The following is a 14236-nucleotide window of genomic DNA, read 5'->3' on the forward strand; positions in this document are numbered from 1 at the left end:
TTCCAACTGGTTACCGTAAACTTTCTCCCAACCTACTGTCATCTGACGAAGTGATTGATCTAAATTCAAGTATAGTCGATCACACTCTCCCATTGGAGAGTGAAACTCATGTCACTCAGGTTGATGATCCATTAGTTGATCAAGTGGTCGATTCAATTTCACATTCGGTCGATCCCACTTTCCCTTTGGAGAGTGAACTTCATACCGCTCAGGTTCTTCTTGTTACATCAGATTCTTCTATGCCGGGGGGCATTTTACCTGTTTCTACAGAACCCCCTCCAAGTACTGAGGTCTTTTCCTTTGATTGGAATAGACTGACAGAACCTCGTCTTCCTTCCTCCATCCCTTTCCAAATCGTTGTCAAGGTTGGTGGTAGGGACATACATCGTACTCAGGTAGATGAAGGTGCTTCTGTTAGTATTTTATCCTCAACTGTTTGGAAAGCTTTGGGTTCCCCTCAGCTTGCGCCTATTACACAGAATCTGAAAGCTTTTAACAAAACCATTAGTGAACCTTTAGGGATCCTTCCTAAGTTTTCTATTACCTTGGAAGGTAAAACTGTCTGTATTGATCTTATGGTAGTTCGAGGACCCTTGGATTTCAATTTACTCCTTGGGCGAGACTATGTTTATGCAATGAAAGCTGTCGTATCGACACTCTTTCGCGTGATGTCTTTCCCTCACAATGGCAGTATTGTGACTGTAGACCAGCTTTCGTTCCCTAGTCTTTTTTCAACTACCAATAATATGACACCCCTAAATGTTCCTGATTCTAAAGTGGTATCTACCCTGCCACGGGTTAATTATGTGGCAACCGGTCCCATGATTTCAGTTACCGATGTCAGTGAGCCTCTCACTGTTTGCTCATCTTCCTTTGATTTAGCTCCGGTAATTGACATGGAAAACTCTATGGGATTACTTGAACACGATGTTCTTATCCCTTTTGAGTCCCTTGACATGTGTTCCTTCCCAAGAAGTATTCTTCCTTCGGATGAAGACCTCTTGGAAGCCATGATCAAGGTGTGTCCATTGACATGTCTTTCCTCCAGTTGGAAGCCATGATCAATGCCACGAGGATAGTTTGTTCCTCTCTCAACCTCGTTAAAAAATGAAATTGGATGTTATGAGGAAAGTTCCTGTTACTGAGTCAACCTCATTAAAAAATGAATCAGGTAGATAGTAGGTTATATAGGAAAGTAGGATTAGCGAGGAAAGTTCCTTTTACTGTGTCAACCTCGTTAAAAAATGAATCAGTGTGTACGAGGATAGTTTTTTCCTGTATCAACCTCGTTAAAAAATGAAATAGGCTGTAGCGAGGATAGTTCCTTTTACTGAGTCAACCTCGTTAAAAAATGAATCATTGAGTAGCGAGGACAGTTCCTTTTCCTGTGCCAACCTTGTTAAAAAATGAAACAGGTGTCCGTGAGGATAGTTTGTTCCCGTCTCAACCTCATTAAAAAATGAACCTGGATGTAACGAGGAAAGTTCCTTTTACTGTGTCGACCTCATTAAAAAATGAAACAGTGTGCATGAGGATAGTTCCTTTTACTGTGTCAACCTCGTTAAAAAATGAATCAGTGGTTATGAGGATAGTTCTTTTACTGAGTCAACCTCTTTAAAAAATGAATCAGCTAGATTTTAGAATATGTAGGTAGATTGTAGAAAATAGGGTTATGAGGATAGTTCCTGTTACTGAGTCAACCTCGTTAAAAAATGAATCAGGTATAAGGATAGTTCCTGTTACTGAGTCAACCTCGTTAAAAAATGAATCAGGTAAGAGCATAGTTCCTTGTCTTGTGTCAAGCTCGTTAAAAAATGAAACAACTCCCTTTTCGAGTCTTTCCAAGATCTTGAAAGTAAAGCTTCATTCCATCCACCCCATTGAATGCAATGAAGCTGGGGGGCATGTACCTCGTTTTGCGTCATTATGCTGGGGGCATGTGAACTTATAACAAGCATAGTTTTTCGTTTCAAGCTTGTGTAAACATGAAACCGAATCCGAGCATAGTTCTTTTCCTGTGTCAAGCTCGTTAAAAAATGAAACAAATCCTCCTCTACTTGAGTCGAGAGTTTGACTAGATCTCGTAAATGTTAAGTTGTATATTTAGGTTAGTTATTTCAGTGTTTTGCATAATTTTCTTACAGTTTTAGGTCAAAGTCTTTTAAATGATCTCGTAACTCAACCTTCATTTCATCCAAATGAAGCTGGGGGGGCATGCGCTCTAACAGTTATGCTTAGGGGGCATCAAGCACAGTTTTATCTCTATTTCAAGCTTGTGAAAAAATGAAACTACTTTGAAGCATAATTTTTATCTGTTTCAAGCTTTTGTAAAAATGAAACCTATCTCGAGTCAATTTCAGTTATTTTCAAGACTCGTTAAACTCATGAAAATACCGAGATTATTTTGCTATTTTTCATTCTCGTAAAACAAAAGAAAATGCCGAGTTCTTTTCGTCTTTTCCTGCTCGTAAATTAAATTGAAAGTCGGCCATATGAGTACATTTTTATCCCTTTTTTGAACTCATTAAAATTTACGAAAAAGTGAAAACCATGAGTACATTTTTATCATTTTTTCGAACTCATTAAAATTTACGAAAAAGTGAAAACCATGAGTACATTTTTATCCCTTTTTCGAACTCGTTAAAACTTACGAAAAAGTGAAACCTCAGAGTCATCTTTTAAGCCCTTTTCTGACTCCTAAAACATGAAAAGATCACTGAGCGTTTCTTTTACACTCGTTAAAACGGAATTAAAAGACGGTCCCCTTTTAGCTCTTTTCTGACCGCAAAATCAGGAAAAGATTGCCGGGTTTTTGTCGTTTCAAACTCGATAAGGAAATAAAACGACGTGTCCTTGATCGCTTTTTACTTTTCAGGTCAGTGGCACTAATTATGAAAGTACTCCTTGGTCACAAGATCAAGCGGTTCCCCCAGGTATTATTTTATACTTTTTCGGGCTTGAGGGACACAAATGTACGAAAAAGTTCAACGTGGAGTCTCCTTTAGTTTTTTCAGACTCTCTAAAATTGAAAAACGCCGAGTTTCTCCTATACTGGGCTCGTTAAACTTTTACAGTAAAGGACCTGTTCAATTACAAACAGGAACGAACCACTCCTTCCTAGGGTTCGAATTTAAACTAGGTTGGACTCGTCCGAAGGATGAGCTTATAATCAAGCATATGTTATCCTCCTCAAGCTTGTTAAAAATAAAGAGGTACTTGCCAGAAATGGTGGGGGAAAAGAGAGAAGAATGAACCTATTTGTTACCTTTTGTCTCAAAAGAAACTTTATTACCGCTCTTGAACACGACACTTTTCATTCACCTGGGTTGGGAAATCTTTTACCTCACAGTTGACCAAACCACTTTAAAAGTCTTTAACCGGGTTCCGGGGATTAACTTTGAGTTATTCGTCACCAAGCCATCTGTCGTGTCGTTATGTGTTCAAGAGGTCTGCAAGCAAAACTTTCATCTGCAAAATACTTGTCATCCATTTGACCATCCCTGAGTCAGTCCTTACAGCAACATTTCTTCAACTTGAACAATGATTTCGTGTTGCAGGCTTGCCTGCAACGGGTCGCTTTCTATCGACATCGACACATTATCTAGAAAGATGACTTAGGAATCGACAGTACCTTGAAGTCTGCATGCATCAATGGCAGGTTTCTCGCCTTTGACGTCAGTTTACATCATTGACTTTCGATCAAAGGATTCCGTGAAGTGTTCGACATCAAAACATCTATTCACATTTCACGGGTTGTGCTTGGTACTTTGAGAACCATTGACATTACTGGTGGTCTCTCTCACGCTTGTTAACAGTTTACATCATCGACTGGTGGTTTCTAACATGTTCGACATCAAATCATTTAATCACATGGCTAGAATCGTACCAATTCGGGAAGTAGAAGTGAAGACCCTGGATCTAGTTTCTACCATCCAGGCTGCGAGGAGTTTTGTATTCATTATCTATGTAGACTAATCATAAACAGATGGCTGCGTCCATACTGTGTCTACAAAAGTCTATAAAAATGATGTACTGCAAGATCATTCCTGTATCAGAATAGTTAGTCCATTAGTTAAAGTTTTGAATCTGAGTATGGGAATGCTTACCTCAGTGATGATATAATCTTATACATGTATTTTGTGTTGAAAATTGCAGGTTCCAACCAGGTCATCCACAAGACAATCCTTGAAATGATAAAGCGCTTCACCCTTCCTAGAATTACAAAACCCTAATCTATTCCAGGCTTCGCACTTTAGGGGGCAATCTGTTACACTAAAAAATGTTACCATGACTACTTACAGTTAGTATGGCTCAAATCAAAAGTCATGCTACCCTCTTAGGCAAGTCTTATGCCTCTATTATCCATCTCAAACTCAAAGAAGAGAGAAAGTCTTGTAAAAACTATGTTTATCTCTGGGGTCGCAGGTTCTCTCTAGCCTTACCTGCGGGGACGCTGACCATGTTCACAAAAGCTGCGTCCATGGACGCTCTGTATGTTAAGAGACAGGTGCGTCCTTCTGTAAAAGGCAAAATGCGCGAGTTTTATCTTGAAAAAGTTACTTGTGGTTACTTCTAGAACCTTCTAGAGGTCGGTTTGATGAAATGGATGCGCCTCCAGTTGGTTCATGTATCTCTATTAAGGGGGAACTCATCCCATCAATAAGGGAGCTATCCCACCCATAGAGGGGGATGATCCCATTGATAGTGGACCTGAATAACCTCTTTACAGCACTATAAATAAAGACATTGAGCCAGAGGGAGGAGAGGTTGGAGCTATACATTTTCTTTGGGTAAATGCTGCAGGATTTAGGTCTTCCATTAGAACCTTTGTGAGGAGAGATTGTCTTTACATGATTCTACTTGGAAGTGGGTGAGCTTTGTCAAAGTAGAGGAAAACACTTGATGGACCCTGGGAGGAACTTGCACAACACCAAGGCCAGGTTGTAAGAGTTTCTTTGTTTCGTTATTAATACAAACTGGTTTATTTTTCTCAATAGCTTGTGTTAATGAGTTATTTCATGTGTTCCTTGGTCTGCATGTTGAATGCATGTTTTATTATATGAAATACAAGTGCTCGGTAATTGTTTGATTGTTTGTGGTTGCAGGAATTGACTTGAAGGAGGAGCTCATCCGGATTGGCAAGGACGAACTACAACAACAGCGTTTTGGAATAAGGTAAGCCTAAACACTTGTACTTTTCATGTTGTAAAAGGTATATTTAGAGAAAGATCACTCCATTTTGTCTTGTTTGTCGCTAGCGAGTTTAGACTCCTAGGGAGGTCAGTTGTGTCAGCCCAAATGACTTTTTCCGCCACGACAGGTGGATTCCAAACATTTCTATAGACTTCTTGTTCTTAAGTATAAAATTCTATTGTATCAATGACTGGATCAGCTAGTTGGATCAAGGAATAAAGATCAGATATTTCACTGGATTCTTGTGTAAAGCAAAGTTCAAATAAGTATTCTCTCATGTTCAATGTTATTTTTCTTTAAGTTTTTCCACAATCTTACTTGTATCTCTAAAAATTTGAATGCTATAACATGGAATGATATCTCAGAAATTGCTTAACTGCACTCTGTCTTGACTGTTATGCATATTGAATGTTTTCTTCACAAATCTAAGTTAAGGAATTCTTGATTGCTCCTTAGTTTAGGTAGTTCCTTGTGATCTATAGCAAAGGATTCTTGATTGCCCTTTGTTCATGATTATCCTCTGTTCTTCATTTTAACCCTGGTCTGAGGATTCTTAAGTGCTCTCTCACCCTGGTTAGGATCATTTCACCCCTTCGACCTAAAGATTTGCACTTTACTTTGCTAGCCTGCCCTGTGAACATTCCCTTTAATGAATTGATCTAGTTCTGCTATCCATTTGTTGACTCCATAGCCCAATGGCTTAAAGACCTTTCTCTATCCATCTGTTCCAAGAATTCCACCACCCAACCTTAAATTCAAAACCAAAACCCCAATGAACATTAAGAACTAGCCTAAAATCATAGTAAAACAAAGCTAAATTATATAGAGAGAGCCCTCTCTGACTCATAAGTTGGCTAGAGCCTATACTCAAAAGATTGGTTTGTGGTTATCTCGGTTTCTTCCTTCATCTGATAACTTCTAACGAAAATTTTGAGTGATACCATAGTGGCGACCATACTGGGGAACTCAAATCCTCAATTCTAATAAAACTTTAAGAAATTTTTAAATTTAGATTTTGAGCCTGTTAAAGTAATTTATTAGAAGTTATTTTAAAAAATCTCACATAAAACAATAAAAAAGTTTGAAATTCTGGCTTCAAGGAGAACTCATTATACTAGGGCTAACCCAGATCCAAACCCTACCCCAGTAGTTGATAATCCCAACTTGATTTCAAGAAAATCCAAAAAAGAAGAAAGTTCAGTTAGTCACACACCTTTAGTTAAAGCTAATTCATGTCCTGATGAGTGGTTGTTTTTAGAAGATCTTCCCTTTGATGAGCAATTTGATTTGTTGTTATTTAAATCAAAGTCTGAAAGTGAAATTTATGATACTGTCCTAGATCCTGAGTTTATTGCAGACCTTGAAGTCCAAAAAGCCAACAAATCAATTGATGAGTACATTTTGAATTCACCACAATCATCCCTTAGTACAGCCAAGATCCCTGAGCTTTCTGAACAATTATCCACTACTCTTAGTTCACCATTATTCCCTTCAACTTCTGAAGTCCATTCCCCACCACCATTCATACCCTCACTCCCTTACCAACCTAGCACTGCTCATCCACCATTTACTAGTCCTAGTTCATCCTCCACTACTGTATCATCTTCCAGTACCTCAACCCCACATATTAGCCCCTCCCAGCTTATAGCCATGGCAAATAGATATGCTCCTCTTGTTTTACCTGCCCCACTTGGTGCTATGCCAGTAGACTACCAAAGAAAAATTGTACAATTTGATGGCATAGGACCCTACACTGCACAACACCATGTCAATAAGATGACAAACTACTTTGAATTACATGAAATTGATATAGGTGATGTTCAAATGAGACTATTTGCTCAGACTTTAGCTGGTGATGTTAGAAAATGGTTTAGAGGGTTACCTCCTAATAGTATTGACAGTTTAGATGTGTTTTATCAACAATTTTTAAATAGATGGGAGAAGAAAAAGAACCCCTTACAGATCCTTTCAGAATATGAAAATATTAGAAGGGGACCTAATGAAACTGTACAAGATTATTGCACTAGATTTAATAATATATACAATGCAATTCCAGTTAACCTTAGACCCCCACCTGATTTAGCATTAATAAAGTTTTTGTTAGAAAATTATATAATACAGAGCAATGGAACACATAAAACATTGCAGAAATATAAACACAAAAAATGCATAAAACAAGAGAGACACAGATATACGTGGTTCACCCAGTTTGGGCTATGTCCACCCCGAACAATTGATCCTTCCTTTCTATTATCTAGCAAAATGAAGAGACACAACCTATAGTAGATCTGCTGTAATATCCTCTGTTTTCTCTCATAGTCTCACCTATCTGTTTGTCACTCGGAGAATACACATCTATATCACAGCCTCAATACAATACCCTCATACAGAGAGAGGGGTTGCCTTCTAGGGCAAAAAAAACCCTAAACTAAACATAAATTCTACCATTAGCTCATCCGCCTAATGAACGGCCCAGATTGACTAGAAATTACTATACTTTTACAAGGAAATTTTACATCTATTTTTAGCTTCGGGGGCATTGCCCCCGAAACCCCCACCGGGGGACCAAACCCCCCCGCATGGAGGGGTGTACAATCTTCCTAGGGTATACATCCGGATGAAACAAAGACCTCTAAATAATCATGCTCCACACCCAACAGTTTCCTGATTGTTTTGACATGAACATGGCATACCAACTCAGGGAACGAAACCCCCCAACCTTAAAGGAAATGCAAAGTGTAGCAGTTAGTGTAGAAGCTAATTTGTTAGCTAAAAGAGCCAGAGTTAGGAATGACAGAAGAGGATCCTCAAAAGATGAAGCTTTACCATCTGACCTCAAGATAGATAGTCTAGCCAAAAGTATGGAGAAACTAGTGGATAGATTAGACAATATGGAGAGGAAACCTTAATGGGATAACCAACAAGCACCTCCAGTTAGAAACCCAAATTTTAGGAAAAACCAAAACCGAAACACTGCTAAAAATGGACCTGATCATAATATTAGGCCTCCTTTTCAAGAAAATTATGCGGAAACATCCTAGCATGATGATCCAGAACAAGATACACACGTTAATATGATGGGATTGGATGATGAAGATGTTGAAAATTGGCAACAAGAAATTGCTAAAAATAGAAGTGCTAAAAATAGCACTGCTAAAAATAGCAGTTTGGGCATCAGTGCTGGATTGGGCAACAGGGAATGAAAAATGGAAGTGCTAAAAATAGAAGTTCTATTTTTAGCAGTTCAAGTTGGATTCCTATTTTTAGACAATCCTTGGTCTAAAATAGGAAGTAAAATTCGAATTTGGTCTTACCAGTAGTTTGAATATTAATTAATTAATTCTCCATGAGTTAATTAGTTAAGGAAAATCAAACTTGAAGTCTTTGTGAGAACATGCAATAATTTCTCCACTGATTGGGGAATGTGTCCTTAATTTGCTCCACTGATTGATGAATTAAGGATGAGTTCTATATTGAGAGGATCAGTTGACTTAGTTTAACTTAGTTAAGTTCAGTTAGATTAATTTAACAAGTTGTTAAATTAATGAGACACAATTTGTTGTTGCTTGCATGCATGTGACAACTGTTATTTTCAGATAACTAAGTATTCACTCATGGATAATTGATGCATGGCAGTTCAGACAGAGACCCAGTTGAGATCAAATGAGGAGCAGTGTACTGTCAGATCCTAGGATATTCCTAGTGGATATTCCTTGCATGAGGAAGGAATCTTCTTCCTTCTATGACTGCATAGTTGGACCTGAGGTGACAACAGGTATGATTTGGAACAATTCACACACGTAATGTAATTGGACCCCAATCAAAATTGCGCAAGGAAATAGGGGCTTGGAGGACTTGTGAAGCCTAGATAGTCCATGAGCTACATCATCAAAGTACGGAGAGAGCATGATAGCTTTTGAGCTGATTCTTTTTGCATGTTGTTGAGGATTTCCACTTGATTGATAATACAGAGATGGGGTTTTAGGCTGGTGCTTTACCCAGTAATATATCTTGTGTTATGGTTGATTATTTCTCTTACTCAGTTATATCTGTTTATGCTTGATGTTGCTCATGAATTCGATTATGCTTCCGCTTAATGTTTTGTAGAACTAGATAAAGTATTATGCTTTAGTACATTACATATATCAGTTTGATCTACAGGGGAAATTTCTACATGGTATCGGAGCACAGGTGATCAAGGAAGAACAATCTACAAGCAAGAGAAATTCAAAGTTTATTATTCCGGATATAGATCTCAAGTTCTTATCACATCTATTTCACTGATGGCATTCTATGGTTTGAGGCTTGAGTATGCTCTTGATGGTAGCTCAAACTACATAGCTTGGAAGGATCGCATGGAGGCAGTATTGGAAGATAATGGCCTTAAGGACTTCATTGATCAAGAAGTCCAGAAGCCGACTGATGCTACTCAACTGGCGGAATGGAAGAAGTGTGTGGCTAGAGCTAGGAGAATCCTCTTGGAGGGAGTTCGAGATCACATTGTCTCAAGCCTCCATGGGAAGGAGACTCTGTTTTCGATGTGGAAAACATTGAAAGATATTTATCAGAATAGCAGTGATCAGAGGAAGCTAGCACTGAAGGACAAACTTCGAAAGATCAAGTGTGAAAGTGGGGACACGATCTCTATGTATCTGAACAAGCTCACCTCATGCAGAGATGAGCTTGCAAGTGTAGGGGTTGTGACAATTGATCATGACATGGTGAGTCTAGAACTCCTTGACCTTCCTAAGAGTTGGCACAGCTACGAGGACTAGGTTAATGGAAGGGAGAAACTGCCAAATTGGGAATGACTATGGTCGGATTTGATGCAGGAGGAGATCAGACGGAGCACCAGAAACGGTTCTTCATCCATGGAGGATGAAGAGAACTGTGCCTTAGCAAGTAAGGTGAAGAAGGGGAAGGAGAAGGTTTCTCTTTCTGAATCTAGTTTTTCCCATGGCGGGAAGAAGGTTGACAAATCAAAAGTGCAATGCTTTCATTGTCATGAGGTGGGCCATTTTGTTACAAATTTTCCACAGAGGAAATCCAACAAGGGATCGGGGGAAGGATCTGAAGGTGAGGCACTTGCTTCACAGCTCGAGTTGGATTTCACACTCTTCGCATGCATGGTTTCATCCATGGTGGGAAGTGGTTAGTTTCTTGACAGTGGAACTTCTTTCCACATGACCGATGACAAGACTTTGTTCAGTACTTTGGAGGAGAAAGATCTCCAGATGCTCATAGCGATGGGTAATGATGAAAAGTATAGTGTCTCAGGTGTAGGCACAGTTATTTTTCCGAGGGAGCATGGAACTCGCCTTACCTTGACCGATGTCAAGTATGTACCAGGACTGAAGAGAAACTTGGTGTCGATCGCTATGCTGGAAGATAGAGGCTATGATGTAGTCTTCAATAAGGGAAAGGTTTTCCTTAGACATGTTAGCACTTGAAATTTCACCTCAGGCTGAAAAGGCAAATCTCAAAGCTACATCAAACCATTCAGCCTCGTAGCTAGCCCTACGGGGCAGGAGAAGGCTCTCTCCGGTCAATCTCGGTAGATTTTCAATAGGATGAGATGACCAACAATGTAACACTGATATTAGGCTAGTAAACTGGTTATAAAGGTTGATTTTGGGGGTTTTTGTGGTTTTTGGTGGCAAATTGAGGAGTTGCAATTTAGGGTGCGGGGATTGGACACAGCGTCTGCAGGGGGGTCTTTGGGGCGAGGTAGGAGCCTGTATTGATGTCTTTAGCTGAAGTGGATGATTAAGAAGAAAGATAAGAAGGCTAAAGAGAGCAAACAATGAATTTGAATTCTCTTTAGACAGTAGAAAACATAGAAATTAAACAAATTTAAAAGTAGAGCATGGCAAGCATGAATTCTGACTTTATCACTTCATTTGTTTAATATGCAGCAGTATAGAAAGGAAATGAATCACATAACAAAGCTTACAATAACATGAAGAAACACACCATCAACACATGAGTCCACAAGAATCCCAAAGATGGCTGCAAAACCCTGGTCTTCCTTAGCCAAAAATTGCAGAGATACAAGTGATAATACAATGATAGCTTCTCCCTCAAGAGTCCAACCATGAAAATGAGAAAAAAAGTACATAATATAGATGATCTAACCTCTTTCCCTACCTCCATGGGTCGAGCTCACTATCCTAGGAGCTGTTTGAACCACTTCTAAACTAAGCACTAGAAAATAGGCAGTCAAAACAACTTGCCTCTATAAACTTGGAAACCAGTTCATACATTCAATTTTTACCCTTTACATGCAAGAATCTTCTAGAAGAGATAAACTAGAGTAAAAGTATCCAAAAAGTGTCATAATTACATCCAAGAGGACCACCATCCACCTAAAAAAGTCAAAATGGAGCCAAACTGCGTTTTCTGGGCTGAACTGGTCAAATCTGGCACAAATTCCTCAACGGGTTGCGCACATTTCCTCAACAGGTCGCGCACTTTGGAGCTCTGTTTGGAGGCCTTCCCGGTGTCAGAATGAGGTGCAGGATAGCGTGTTGGAAAGGCCTCCGAGTCTACTTTCCAACCCAACTAGAATTTTTGGATTTGGAGGTCATTTTCTCAGCCAAAAGTCAATTCTCCCAAGACTGCTTCTGCAACTCAAAAAAGGCCAAAAAGTCAAATTTTGACTGTATTTTGACCTTTTGGAGGCCCAAAACTCCATAAAAACTCAAGTCCATCCATAGGAATGTGTAACTTCGCATGAAAAATGTAGAAATGTTGAGGTTTTGCAAAACGGAGCTACGATGACAAAGGGTCTCACCGGGGGTGAGACCCGTTGAGAAGCCAAAACCTGTAAATTTCCCAAAAATACCAAAATTACCCAAAACTTTTGGGATTTGTGCTGTAGATGATGCTAGTGAGTGCCATGATCCTTGAGGGATGCCTCAACCAAGATACGGAGTGGATTTGGCCTTTTTCTCCGTTTTAGTGCCTCGGTCAACCTCCTTTGAAAAACTTTCATTTTAGCCTTGCAGACATGCATCCTTGCCCAATAGTGATTTTTCATGTTTCTCAGCAGCTTCTTCTCTTGGTTGGCCTTAGCCAACAGCCTCTCCAAGTGGGCATTCTCCTGAATGAGCAGTGACTCAGTCAGCAGGCAATGGATCTCCGGGCCTCCTACGGTTCAAGACTCGGTCGCTACGAATCCTCCATAGCTCATCAAGTGCCTTCTCCTCCTCTAGTTGTGTGTTCCGCTACTCCAGGTAGGTGATGGTCCATTGGGCACCCTCAAGTCTCCTCTGTAAAACATCATTTTCAGCCCTAAGATGCTGAATGATCTCCTTTGCCTCTTGGCTAGGAGAACTGGCCTCGAGATCAATCACCGGATCCTCATGAATCATGGGCTCTTTGCCCCTCTGCAGTACCTGTGCTGGTGAAGAAAGCGAGACCCCTTCCACCTGATGTGGAGATAACACTCGCTGATCTGAAGATGAAGGCGAGACCCCTTCCACCTGCTGTGGAGATAGTACTCGCCTAGCTGCTGCAAATAAGGCCCTTGGGCCTTTCTGATAGGTGACCAAAGGAGTGGAGCTGTCATGTCAGGTGATGGGAGCATCAGGCTGCTGAGATGGTCCACCCTCCTCATGAATGGCCTCCTGATGTGGCTGAGGTGGCACTGTGAAAAACTCACAGGAGATGAACTCCTCCCATGAGATACCCTGCTGAGTCAACTGATGTGAGACTATGAGCTGAATCAAACCATAATGGCAAAGGCTCTTGTACTGCTGAGCCGGGGTCTTCCTCTGCAACATGGGCACCATCCTCTGAATGTTATGAAACAAGAAGACCGGGAGGTTCATCATCCTCACTCGGGTGAAATGCATCAAAAGGCGAATGTGATATGAATACACCTGTGAAAATCTGCCCTCACAAGTAAAGTAATGCATAATAAGTCTCATGAGGGGAGCATACTCGCTCCAGAGAAATCTGAATGGGAAAACACCCGTCAACAGTCTCACAAATGATGGCCAGACATAGGGCTCAAAGTGAACAAAATCAAGTAATCTGCGCTTAGGCCACACCTCACCCACATTTGGTATCCCTGTAGCCTGTGAGATCACCTCAGGTGTCAATGTGAAGTTCACCCCTGCAAGAGTGACATGTCCATCAAGGAGGTGTAAGACAAACAAGCGGGCCAACTCTCTATGATGCTGAATCTGAGAGATCCTCTCACAAAACTGATAGCAAGACATGTACTGGAAGCAATTCACTGCCAAAGGACAGGCCTGTAATTCTGCCAATGAAGTAGGCTCCTCCCGCTTATGATGTCCTCCCTTACCTCCTCTACGAGGCCTCCTCTGTTCCTCAACCTCTGTAGATGATGAATGGTCATCACTTTGCTCATAAGTTTCGGTTTCTGACATGGTTTTGGAGCAAAGTGGACAAACTGAACTGCTGTCTCTGCCTGCAAAAGGTGCTGAAATCTATGCTGTTTCAAGGGGAACCAAACATGAGGGAAATGTTAGGGGAGGGAATTTTTAACAAGGAATGGGAATATATAAGATAACAGGGAATTTTTAAGGGAAATTTTGCAAATCATATTCATAAAGGAACACATATTTGTGATAGGGAAATCATTTGCAAAGAGTATTACATATGGGAAGAAACATGCATACAAGTGAACATGAGCACATATGCATACATGTATCAATAGGGAAATAGGGAAACCATATACAAAATTTGCTGATATATTCACCAACATTTGTTACTGTTTTCACATGAATCTTTTCTTTGTTTTTTACATGTATATGGTAGAGGGGAATTAGGGTTTCACTTTGTTTTGTTTTTGATACTTTGGGAGAGGGGTAGGGTTTACATTTTAGTGATTTAGGGATGTAAAGGGATTTTCATTTCATTGATAAAATGACATGGGGAAAAATGATATACATATGAGTGTGAGCAAGAGGGAAGGAAGGGAAAGGAATCAAAGGAAAAACAACTTGAAACACCATAAACCCTAACACAGTTTGCATACAAATATTGCAGCCATATAAGTCTTTTCATTCACATG

Source organism: Pinus tabuliformis, chromosome 2_1, assembly GCF_031772625.1.
Source record: "Pinus tabuliformis cultivar Carrire ecotype Pingquan chromosome 2_1, CPIR1, whole genome shotgun sequence".
Classification (NCBI taxonomy): Eukaryota; Viridiplantae; Streptophyta; class Pinopsida; order Pinales; family Pinaceae; genus Pinus; species Pinus tabuliformis.